At 42.8% G+C, this 12123-nt stretch overlaps 1 protein-coding gene across 1 annotated transcript in view; it reads right to left on the bottom strand.

Moving 5' to 3' along the window:
- Window positions 1-499, bottom strand: part of tex2 (testis expressed 2) — a 30151-nt gene extending 29652 nt beyond the window's left edge. Inside the window, exon 1 of the mRNA XM_020619840.1 lies at window positions 413-499. The gene's annotated coding sequence lies outside the window, so the exon portion shown is untranslated. The remainder of the gene's footprint in view (window positions 1-412) is intronic.
- Window positions 500-12123: the final 11624 nt, after the last annotated feature.

The following is a 12123-nucleotide window of genomic DNA, read 5'->3' on the forward strand; positions in this document are numbered from 1 at the left end:
CTCCGAGCAGACAGCGCTGCCGTAATCAACCTTTACGCTTTACGCCACAAATGCACGAGCGCTGGGCGTGTTGTTTTGGTGAATGGGAGATGGTTAGCGCCACACCCCCTCCTCGCCATTTAAATTGTATTTACACTCCAAGAAGCATCCCGTCGTCACCACTCAGGTGTTTCTTGTTTTTTTGTGTTGCAGCAGGAGAGTGTGAATTGCGTCATGGCGTTGCAGTATGCGGTATGGCCATAAGACGCGGGTTGCCCTCCACTAACATTAAGAACACTGTCTCCCTCTCTCCCTCTAATGAGCAGTCAGCCACACAAATGATCAGCAGGTGAAAATGCTACACTTCAAACATAAAAGTCGTGTGTTCTGGATAACCACATTGATAAAACTACCAATTACAGGCACAACCTACCCATGGATCAGATCCAGCAAGTGCCCAGTGATTCTGGTAGCGACTACATCCATCCACATTTCGGTTTACTTTGGTTCTATTCGCTTGGACAGGCTGCCATCTACCGGGCTGAGGTCATCACGTCAGGGAAAATGTCCACGTGAGTCTCATAGAAGTCCGTGTCCTCTGCCACGTCCTCTTTATCGCCTGTAAAATATGATCTACACATCATCCGTTTGGACTAATCACTAAATGTTGACTGATGCACCTGTCATTCTCAGACGGGACATGGAGCGCAGCGCTCTCACTGGGCGGAGTGGGGAGCCATCTAGTGGACACTTCAGCTAGGTCACATGTCGAGTCAGTTTCTAAACTAACAAAGTACTGGTACCAGTTGTACTGAATGTATTAAACCTACTATATAAAAGTCTTATCATGGCGCCATCCGAGGCGGGCGTGTTTGCGCGTTCCACTCCCAAAAGTCCTTCATACATGGCATTAGATGCCTTTGAATGTTTAAAGGTGTGTCAATAAATGATGTGTCTGGTCAGATGCATTAAAGCCAGATGTTCAGTTCATGGTAGTTTGTTTAACTTCTGTCTAACTTCAAATCATCCATGCAAACTGTCCAAATTCAAGTAAGATCCATCACAATGCACCTCTTTGAGTGTGATGTTACCACAGGGTGCCACATGGTATGGAGCAGGATGATGGTGGATTATCAGCACTACCTTCTGGCCACAGCTCAACTAAGCACTAAAGGCCAGTTTGTTATGCTTTAAATGGGATTTATAGGTCAGCAAAAGGAAGAGTGAGTATCAAGTTAAAGACTAAAGGACTCCGCTGACAGGTCAACTTGAGTGTTCACAGTTTGTCGTCTGTATCTGGCCCAACTGATGCTTGTAAGCAGGATGTTTTCCTATTATTCGGCATCTTCCCACCGTCGTCCGTACTGTGAACAAAGGTTTTCTATCTGCTCCACAGTGGATCTGCCTGGTGAAAAGGTTATGATCCCACAACATTTAAAAAGTCACTGTCCAGTTTAATTTAGCCAAGTCACTAGTGAAGGCCAAAAACATCTGGCTTTGACCAAAGGTCAAATCTGATTGAACAGTGCTTTGTGACCTTTTTTTAATTTCATGACAATAAAGAAAGTCCAATCTGCTGATGAAGATTCTGTCATATGATCAAAGGCTCCAGAAGAGCTAGTACACTGACTTTGTGGTGAGACTGTAACCACTCTATCCAAGGGTAATGCTAAACTTTGAAGCTGAACTTTGAATACTGAAAAAATAAGGCAGCATGTTGCTTATTGTCTGTGATGTGGATTGGAATGGATACATAATGGGCACATCTTTTGTTGAACACTGCTGGGTAGATTGTTGTCACTGACGTGTAACCCAAGGAAAAAGAAGAAGACTGGGTAAATTATCACTTATATAACAGGGCCTTGGCCTTTTGTAAGGTTTCAGTAGCTCCCTCCACCTCAACCAAGTTATTTAACAGGGTGATTCACATCAAAGCTCTCAGTACCCCTGCTGCTAAACTCAAAGGCCATCTCCACACTGATGCTCTAATAACCACCCCTTTATGAAGTCCATAGAGCCCACTCCTCACTGACGATGGTGGGTAAAGCTAATAGCTGGAAAACTAGCACAGACCGCCACCTCACTTGGACTCCTTTGAACTCAACCGTATGCAGATTGAACGTAAAGGGGGGCATGTTTCCTGATCTCTCTCTGTGTATATGTGTGTATTTTTCTGTCCTCATCCTGTCACAGCAGGGAAGAGACATGAAAGACTTTCTACACTGTTTGCTAATTGCAAAGTCCTCCGTCCTGCCTAAAGAGCACAATAGACGACAACCTCATCAGGACACAGTTGATTCCAGATTTATGCTTCCTGTGTGCACCAAAGCTCTCCTGCATGCACACACACACACACACATACAGATGTACACACACCATTTGGGCAGCTGACTAATCAATAGTCTCAGCTCTTCTCTTTTCTTTTTTGGGTCTAATCGTTTCATCTAAATGAAAATATATAAAGAAATAAATTGGGACTTAGGTCGGTCAATGTGTTAGGTTATGCTAAAAAAGGGTAGAGGGGGAGAGTTGCCACCTTTTCATGTTATCTCTCCTCTGTTCAGCTTTATAATGAATATCACCACTGATAACAAAGCCTCATTTGCATATCATAATCCCCATCTCTTGACCTTCTGATTGGGTGTGCTGAAAAATGCCGGGCTCTTTTAAAAAGAGAAGAAGATAGAGAGCAAGAGAGGAAAAAACTGCTCTCTTTGAAAGCTGTTTGAAGTTCTCTGCCAGAGTTCAAATAACACTAAAACATGTGCATGTCACTGAGTGGCTGATTTGTACTAAAAAGAAGAAAGGTGGAGGGATGAAAGGAGGTCATGGAGGGGAGAGTGAGGGAGCTTTCTAGTGCTAGTAAAACCAGAATCCTTTGGATCTAATGTCACTACGCATACAGAGGAGGGGGCCTTTTGTACTTGCTATTTGAATGTGCTCTGACCCCAATAAAATGACATTTTTTCCCACACATTTTGTTTTGTTTTTTTTATCGTGGACTGGTGCCTTTATCTTCTGGTTTTTGGCTAATACCGAAGAATTTTTAATATTACCCTGATTTTCATAATGATGAAAGCAACTGTTTTCCTTTTTGGCCTATTCACACAAAGACAAGTGAGTAAAGCTGCTCTGCCAAGCTTCTAAAGAGCTGCTGCTGGGTGATGGCAGAACAAGTGAAAGAGGCGTGGAATGGCGGCAGTTCATTCTGCAGAGGTCAAGGTGTGTGTCTATGTGCGAGGGAGGGTTATTAGCGACTCTGCATGGCATAGCAACAGATCCAAAGGTCACGGACCACCCCAACTGTGTGTTCACACACTTCATCTAGCACTAATCAACAGTGGCTGGACTGTTCATGCAGGCCACAAGGTTTGGATGGTTACCAATACACTATGTCTCGGCCCTCTCTCTGTCAGATTCTCCTTCTTGGCTTGGACGCACTGTTCTCAGCAGCCCATGGTTTTTGAATCCCACTTGTGAAGACCAGACGTCCTTTCCCATGTGTGAAGAGGGCCTCCAGCAGAGTTGCTTCAGCTCCTTCACATTCTCATAGTCCTCAGTTTTGGCCAGAGCTGTAAAGCTGGGCCCTGGGAGTCGCTCGCCTCCACTCTGATCCACCCAACCCAGCTCTGCACAGAGGCTGGGCTGCCAGCTCCCTTATCCCAGCTACTGCACACCCAGGGTGGGCAAAGGCAGAATGACAGTCCCCCGCTGCCTCCAGAGCCACCATCTCATTTCCCCCTGTAGCTGCCCACCGCCCCTCTTAGCTTTTCAATCTTCGATGCAATTAGAAGGAGATCCTTTTCTTTTGTCATCTATACGTGGACAGAAGAAAAGTGAGAGAATGAGGAAAAAAGATGAAGGAGGGCTGATTTGGTTCTGGTGGAGCTCGGGCCTAGCCAGGAGCCACTTGTGAAGCGCTGGGTATTAGGACTCACATGGTTTGTTTGGAAAGGCTTCTCCAGGGGCCAAAGTGGGATTACGTTGCAGATTGTAAGTTCCCATGGAAGAGGCCTGTACCAGCGAGGGCTTTGGTGGGTGGGTTTCAGGTTGGGGGCCATAGAAGAGGTCTTTATGAGTTTGGGGTTTGTCTGAATGGAAAGGGCCAACTCCCAGCATGCTAGCCCTCCATATTAGATGGACACAGAGAGGCTATTGAAGTTACCCAGACATCCCCCTTTTATTTCTTTCCTTTTCTCTCCCTCTCTCTCTCTACTCCTGAAGGCTAAGCTGTTTGCCAGTCAAGAAAAGAGTAAAGGGCTGTTGTGGGAGCTGAAATGATTCTTGTGTGTATTTTATGATGAAAATACCATCTGCGATTCTGAGTAAATATGATATGATATGACTCTTACATCTGAGTGAAGACTACCAATAAAAACTGGATGCAATGAACATCTGTTCCAAACTATAAATACACATCAGAAAAATACTAGACAGCATTGACCCCTCAGTAACTTTAACAATGCTGGTTTTGCAAACAAATGTTTAAAATGGACAACAGTGTTAAGAGTACTACCACCTCTGAGGGCTTTACTGAAAAAAATACACACTACTTAGATCTTGGATATGAAAGACATTTCATTTAGATGTTTTAAATTAGTAAATAACTTTAAAATGTGGCATATTAAGCGCAGAAACAGCAGAGACTATTACTGCTACTCAACTCAACATATAACTGTTTTTGTGAACTGACAAGGATGCATAGCAGACTGTACATCCTTCAAAATCATACAAAGATAATTACTTTGCTTACATTTCTCTACCCTCTAGTGTTTAGTTTTTGGTACTGCAACATGCTGCTTTAGCATATGCAGCAACATGAGTACCTTTTAAAGCAACATTTTCACACATCACATTGGATTTAAAAGATTTTGAGATGTTGAAAGTGCAGAAGAATCGATTAAATAATGGCTGAAGAAAAAATCATAACTGAAAGGTCAAAACATGCTATGGTGATGTTCTCATACAACAAAATACATTGCTCATGATCTATGCTACTTCAGAAATTAGCATAATGACAATCATAGCTTAAGAGAGCAAAACAGCTTCGGTGCACATTGAAAAACTCATGGAATTCTGAAGAAGTTTCTCAACATGGTTCAGTACTTAGTTTGTGTAAGAACTACTGCAGCTGAGGCTGTGTGTTTGTGTGCTGATGTGGGTGTCAGTCACTAAGAAACCCTTCACCACTGGAACTTCTGCCCAGATTAAGGCATACATGCATAACTTTTCAATCAGCATCATCGCTCTCCAGATGTCTCTCAGGCCTTACTCTCCTCTCCCTCCCTTCAATCTCTCCTGTCACCTACAGGCCACCCTCTGACACCCCAGCACCCCATCAGTCTCTGTCTGCAGACCAAACAGCTTTGCTCCCTTTCTGCTCTCCCTCAGCTCAGCCCCCTCCAGTCATATCCCTTTGAGCTGTGCCGCTGCAATGCATAAATACATAAATCTGATGTCAGCGTAAGCGTGTGTGTGTGTGTATGGGTGGGGGATGTCGACATATAGACGTTGAGCCGGCAACCCCACAGGCAGACCCCTTTCATGTGTCACCAGATCACAGATGCTCAGTGTTTATACACCAAACCCATCCAGACCCCCCACCTTCACCCCTCCACTCTTCACCAGAACCTGTGACCCGAGCTGGGGAATCTCAGGGACTAAGGCTGGGAGCTAACCTGGAGGTGGTGGTGCCAGACTGGCTCTCTGATCTGACCAACTGCCGCAGACCTGATGGGAGATACAGCCAGAAGTCAAGGGTCAAAAAGGCCATAAAATAAGTCAGCTGACCTCCTCTAGTTTGGTTCCATCTTAGGCATCCTCCCCCAACACAAACTTGAGTTAGTGTCTACATGGCAACTGAGGAATCATGCCACTGAAAGCGTTGTTATTTCAGGGCCAGCAGGGGACTTAATGGACAAAGAGTCACATTCACAAAACCTGCTCATATCACGGTCGTCTTCAAATCGACACATTTCTCAGAGGTACTGAATAGTTAAGAGAACAAAGTGAACACATACTGATTATGTGCGCAGTGAGTTATAGTTTTAACATGCAGTCGACCAGTTTTTCACATGAAGGTGTTTTTCTCCATCAGTATAACGTTTAAAATCGAGAAACAGGAAACAAGAAGTAAAGATAAAAAAATCTCAAATGATGACATTGGCGTACGGAGGTACCATCTCCACTGATTCCATAAAACAGCTAAATTCAACTTAAAGTCCTGCGGTCACAGCCATGAATCCTTTTTTTCCTTCACAAAACAAAAAAAAAGTAAAATAAAAAGAAATAGCAGGAAACAACACAGCTAAAGGAAGCGTTTTATCTTGCGGTGTTAAATTGGGTGTGACTATGAACAATTTGGATGCCCTGAAAAAGATGAAAAAAGACATTTGCACACACATAAACACACACACACACAAATGCATACCCGCACACAACAAAAACAAATTAACATCTAAAATGCTCCAACTCATTTCAACCGTTCACTTCAAACTATCATCAGGCCTCTAATGGGGGTCAAGTTCAAAGCTCCACTAGACTGGTGCTGCTTTGCTGAGATGGAGGAGCAGCACTTTCGTCTCCCTCTCCCTCCCTGTTTGTTTATCCTTTGCTTTGCTCTCCTTCAACCCCCTCTGTTTCTGCTTCACCGTCTTTCATTGCTTCCCTCCTTTATTGTGCATCCCACTTTTCTTTGAGGAGACTCCTCACTCTATTTACTATCAACTCCTGCTCTTCAACTTTTTCTCTTTGTCTTGTTCGCCTGCTTTTACCCTGTCTCCTTCTCTCATTTCTTTTTCAATATTTGATACGATGGTACATTTGGTTCTCTGTAGCCCTCTTGTTCTTGAGTTCTTCCTCTTTATATTTCAATCCAGCCTTCATCACTTACGCCAGTCTTTCAAACCTGACAGACACTGACCAGCACGCAGCAGCTGGGATGCTGTCCTGGTGTAAGTTTGTTCAGAGAGCCCCAGCTAACCCTGAATCCAAACAGAACCTTGAGCAGTGAGCTCTCAAAAGACAACCACTAGTCCAAGACAGACAGTTGCTCAGCACTGCCCTGCTGATATCTGCCACGATCAAAAACCCTTTAAGCTGGCTGCTCTTTCTCTCTTCTTCTCCTCTTTCTCTTCTCCACTTTTCTTTTTCGAAGATGGCACTTCCACAAATGTTTAACTCCGGCTATCTGCTCATTAAGAGGTCTTCAAAGTCTTCCAGTGATGCAAAAGCAACCATTTGAATTTGTAATCACCCTTTGCTGTGCGACTGCTGCGCTCAGCATAATTTCCCCCGGATTTTCTGATAGCTGGCTCAAAGAACTAACAACCCGTTTTCTCCTCTGTGAATAGTGGGAAAAAGAAAGAAGAGGACTTATCAAACTTTTGGAAGCAGGGAGGTACGTATTTGGAAAGGCCTTTGGTTTGTTTATATATGCTGACAAAGAAAGTAAGAATATATAGAAATTCGCTCTGCCAACAACGCACGTAAGAAGATAAGAGAAGGCAGAAAAACTATCTTGCGCTGGATAAGGTTTGTTTGAAGATTAAAGTTCTGTCATCATCACAAGATTTTCTTGAAAGGCACTTAAATAGCCCAGAAATTGGTTTGTCTATAGGGAGTGCCTTTAACTGATATTGCTTTTAATGGTAGGCATTTTTTAATGTTCCACCACACAAACTTAAAGGTGTCTGAGGCTGTGAGAAAACACACTTTGCCCACATGATGAATTTTAAAAGAATACCAAGTAACACGTTTGGCACAGACCTGTATGCATATTTAGCTCAAACATCCTCTGTGCATTGGGCTGATGGAGCTCCAAACTCTGTCACTCCATCACAACACCAAGAAGAAGAAGGAAATACTGGAAAAAATACTGGAAAAAGAAGAAGACATCTGTCAGATCTTTGAGGCAGAAGAACATGCCTCTACATCTGGATTTCCTCACAGAAAGGAAGTGTTTGAAATCTAATACATAAACATTAAACCCCCAGCTCATCAGTTTTCCCTTCACCTGTGGAAAAGCGGGCTCTTCTTCTGAGCCACTTTGGGGAATTTTTTCATAACACGGTCCTACTTCAGTAAGTTCAATAAAGGGGCTGACTGGGATTTGGCTCCTGCCATGTTTCATCAAACATGCGTCTTTCAGCCATTGCTGGCCTGTCTGTCAAACAGCTCCTCATAAATAACGCTTTCCTCAGGTTTTCACTGCTGTCTACAGAAATCTGGATATTAAATGAGCTCTGTACAAATTAAAAAAATTTACTCTTTAATTGTTAAAACTCAGAGCTAAAGATAAATTGAAAATATGGCCTACGCCTGCTAATGCTAATACAGAACCGCTAATAATAATACAGCAGCTACTATTCATGCCATACTAGTTGGATTTGAACTTGAAAAACAAAGATGTACGGTTACAGCAAGGTTACAACACAAACTATCCACAGAAAACCAACATTAATGTCTCCAAGAGGCTCTCGACACACAGCTACAGGCAAGCCGAGGCGAGGGCCAGGCGACAGGACAACAGCCAAACCAGCATTACTGCTATCTACATATATAATTTGTTGGCATGAGCCGCCAGCTGACCTTCTCTGAGTCTGACACTGTGATTTTTGGAGTCCTTTTTTAAATGTTGCAATGAATGAATTTTAGTAGGAACTTAAAATTATATTTTGCTACTATCATAGTGAGTTTATTATAGTAATTCTGACAAAAACCCCATTAATGCCAATGGTGACAATAAAAATTCTAGTTTTTATACAAATTTTAACTCTAAACCTAACAATGGTACTTAAATAAGCTAATGCTAATGCTAACACAAGTGGAAATACTGATTTTTATTCTTATTTGTTGTTAATCTGTTGAGAGGATGATTAAAAAAAACTATTTATTTGTGTATCTACACGCCTGGTATCATTCACACTGTGGGGACTCCGTCTTCCTTGTACGGACCAGATGGCAGTCCACACCATGTAAATCATTGATTTTTAGAGTGACAATTTGATTTAAGGTTAAAGTAAGTCTCCAGGGAAAGAATGTAAGTCAAACTAAAGTCCCCACAAGGAAAGAAAACAAAAGTGTGTATGTGTGAAGTGAACCAATGGCAGACCTGTCACCAGGACCATTGACTCCAGCCTAATCCTTTCCTGATGGCCTTTTCTTCAGACGCAGATGGAGACTAGGGGCTCTTGACCTTTGACCTGCACCACTAAATCACATCAGACGTTGGCTGTGAGGGCTGCAGGGCCCCGGGACTCCGCCAGGCAGATGGGCAGCTGCTAACATGCACCCGCACGCACGCACACACACAACTACACACATTGGCGCCCTACTCTATCACACACACTGACACAACCAGAGAAATGCAAACACAGAGATGCTTTCAACAATGTATCTGCATACGGCCATGTGCTCTCATATGACGCACCAGCCACACCTTTTGTACACTGTCTGTGCACTAGTATGGACACACGTGTACACACACACACAACACCACTAAATAATGTTCTTTTACATCTGGTTAAAGTATTCTCTGTCATCTGTGTCCTTTTACTCAGCCACATCAACAGCACTTGCTCCGACTCTCTCCTACACTTTTGTTTTAAACTCTTTTCTTCTCTTCCATCTTCCTCTTCAAACCCTTCTGGTCTCTCTGTGATGTGGCTTCTGTGTCTCTGCTGAATAAATCTGATGACTAGGAGAGGAGGAGAGAGAGATGAAGAAAAATGTAGACAGCTAAAAGACAAAGACAGGACCAAAAGAGAAAGTCAAAACTTCTTCAGACTCTCATTTTCATGCAGTAAAATTTGTTTCTACTTTTCTTTGCTACCTAAGTCTCTTTGTCACAAAACATGCCTTATAGTAAGTTTCAGTATAAGTGCTAGGTTTTCAGCAGTAATTACTCTTATCTCGCTGTATGCATTTGCATGGTAAATATTGCAGGCGGAGTTTTATCAAGATGGATAATCAGAACAAATGTCTCTATTTTTCTCAGGAGTTTCAGACCTGCTGTCACGTAATCTCTTGAGGAGCCCCACACAGTGACAATCATACCTTTGAAAGTCAACTGCTTTGCATGAGAAGCACACGGGCTGAGCTGAAATGTGGGCTGGGTTCCCTCACACATACGTGCTGCTTGCCCACGCTGCGCTCCTACGGAGGTCCTCCTCACTTTGTTGTCCTCACAGCAGGCACCTGCATTCCTGGCATAGCTGTCTCCAAAGTTTCAAGAGCAGCTCACTATCTCTCTGTTTACCAGCCGCTGTCTCTCTGTCTCTCTCTCTCTCTCCGCTCAGACCTCTGTTGCCTTGTTGCCTAGAGACGAAAAGGAGCGAGAATGGGGACAATGTAGAGAGAGGAAGAGGAGGCCTTACCAGAGGAGGATGAAAGAGACGAGAGATCGGAGGGGAAGACAAACCTGGCAGGGGAGTGACGAAGTTTGTTTGGGATAGTTTGGATTTTATGGCCATTGTGTGGTGCCAGGATCCTCGCTTTACTCCCTGGTTCTCATCTTAAGCAAAAAGATTTCTGCAGGTACTAGTTTACCAAATAAAGATGGAAATATCTCTTTAAATTACTCATAATTGTCATTTCATTTACATCAACGTGTAGGCACAGGGTAATGTTTATATATATATATATATATATACTGAATATAAGATCAGTATTACTCCCTGGTTCTCATCTTAAGCAAAAAGATTTCTGCAGGTACTAGTTTACCAAATAAACATGGAAATATGTCTTTAAATTACTCATAATTGTCATTTAATTTACATCAACGTGTAGGCACAGGGTAATGTATATATATATATATATATATATACACACACTGTATATAAGATCAGTAAGCTGTTGTGTATTTGTGTATGGAGTTGAGATAGATTGTGAAGCAAATGCCTTTTAAATGGCAATAAGCATGGAGGTTCATACTTGAACGTGGCAATGTATTTTGTAAATCTTGTAAAATTGAATTAAATTTTCTATAACTTCCCAAATCTTTCAAGCTGCATCGCAGGACCATCTGGAAGCTGATTACATCTGTGAATGGTGTTATCTAACTGGTCAAAGCCATCGAACAGGAGTCAACAGACAGCCACAGGAGGGTCGAGCCCATTCGCATCCAGCACTTCATCAGTGAACAGACAACTTTAAGTTTCTTACTCAGATCACATGATAACAAGTGGTTGTGTCACTGCACTCCCTTAAAAGTACGTGCTGGACTTCACACCTTTCCGATGTTCGTTTCCTGATTAATCTAAGTCAGTAAGTCAACTTTATTTATCTAGCACTTTTCAAAACCAGGGTGACAAAGTGCTTTACAACCAAAAGGATTTAAAAGCTTTTGTGTAAATACAGTCTGCAAACATTCACATATACAATGGGGCAAATAAGTGTTTGATACACCACCAATTTTTCAAGTTTTCCCCCTTACAAAGAATGGACAGATCTGTAATTTTCATCGTAGGTACACCTCAAGTGTGAGAGACAGAATCTACAAAAGAATTCCAGAAAATCACATTGTTAGATTTTTAAATAATTTATTTCCATTTTATTTCATGAAATAAGTATTTGATACAACAGAAAAATGGAACTAAATATTTGGTACCAAAACCTTTGTTTACAGTTACAGAGGTCAGACATTTCCTGTAGTTCTTGACCAGGTTTGCACACACTGCAGCAGGGATTTTGGCCCACTCCTCCATACAGGTCTTCTCCAGATCTTTCAGGTTTTGGGGCTGTCGCTGGGCAACACAGAGTTTCAGCTCCCTCCATAGAGTTTCTATTGGGTTCAGGTCTGGAGACTGGCTAGGCCACTCCAGGACCTTGAAATGCTTCTTACAGAGCCACTCCTTAGTCGCCCTGGCTGTGTGTTTGGGGTCATTGTCATGCTGGAAGACCCAGCCACGACCCATCTTCAATGCTCTTACTGAGGGAAGGAGGTTGTTGTCCAAAATCGCGCGATACATGGCCCCATCCATCCTCTCCTTAATACGGTGCAGTCGTCCTGTCACCTTTGCAGAAAAGCACCCCAAAGCATGAAGTTTCCACCCCCATGCTTCATGGATGGGATGGTGTTCTTAAGATTGTACTCATCCTTCTTCCTCCTCCAAACACGGCGAGTGGAGTTTATACCAAAAAGTT

This window comes from Monopterus albus, unplaced genomic scaffold (assembly GCF_001952655.1).
Source record: "Monopterus albus unplaced genomic scaffold, M_albus_1.0 scaffold227.1, whole genome shotgun sequence".
Taxonomy (NCBI): domain Eukaryota; kingdom Metazoa; phylum Chordata; class Actinopteri; order Synbranchiformes; family Synbranchidae; genus Monopterus; species Monopterus albus.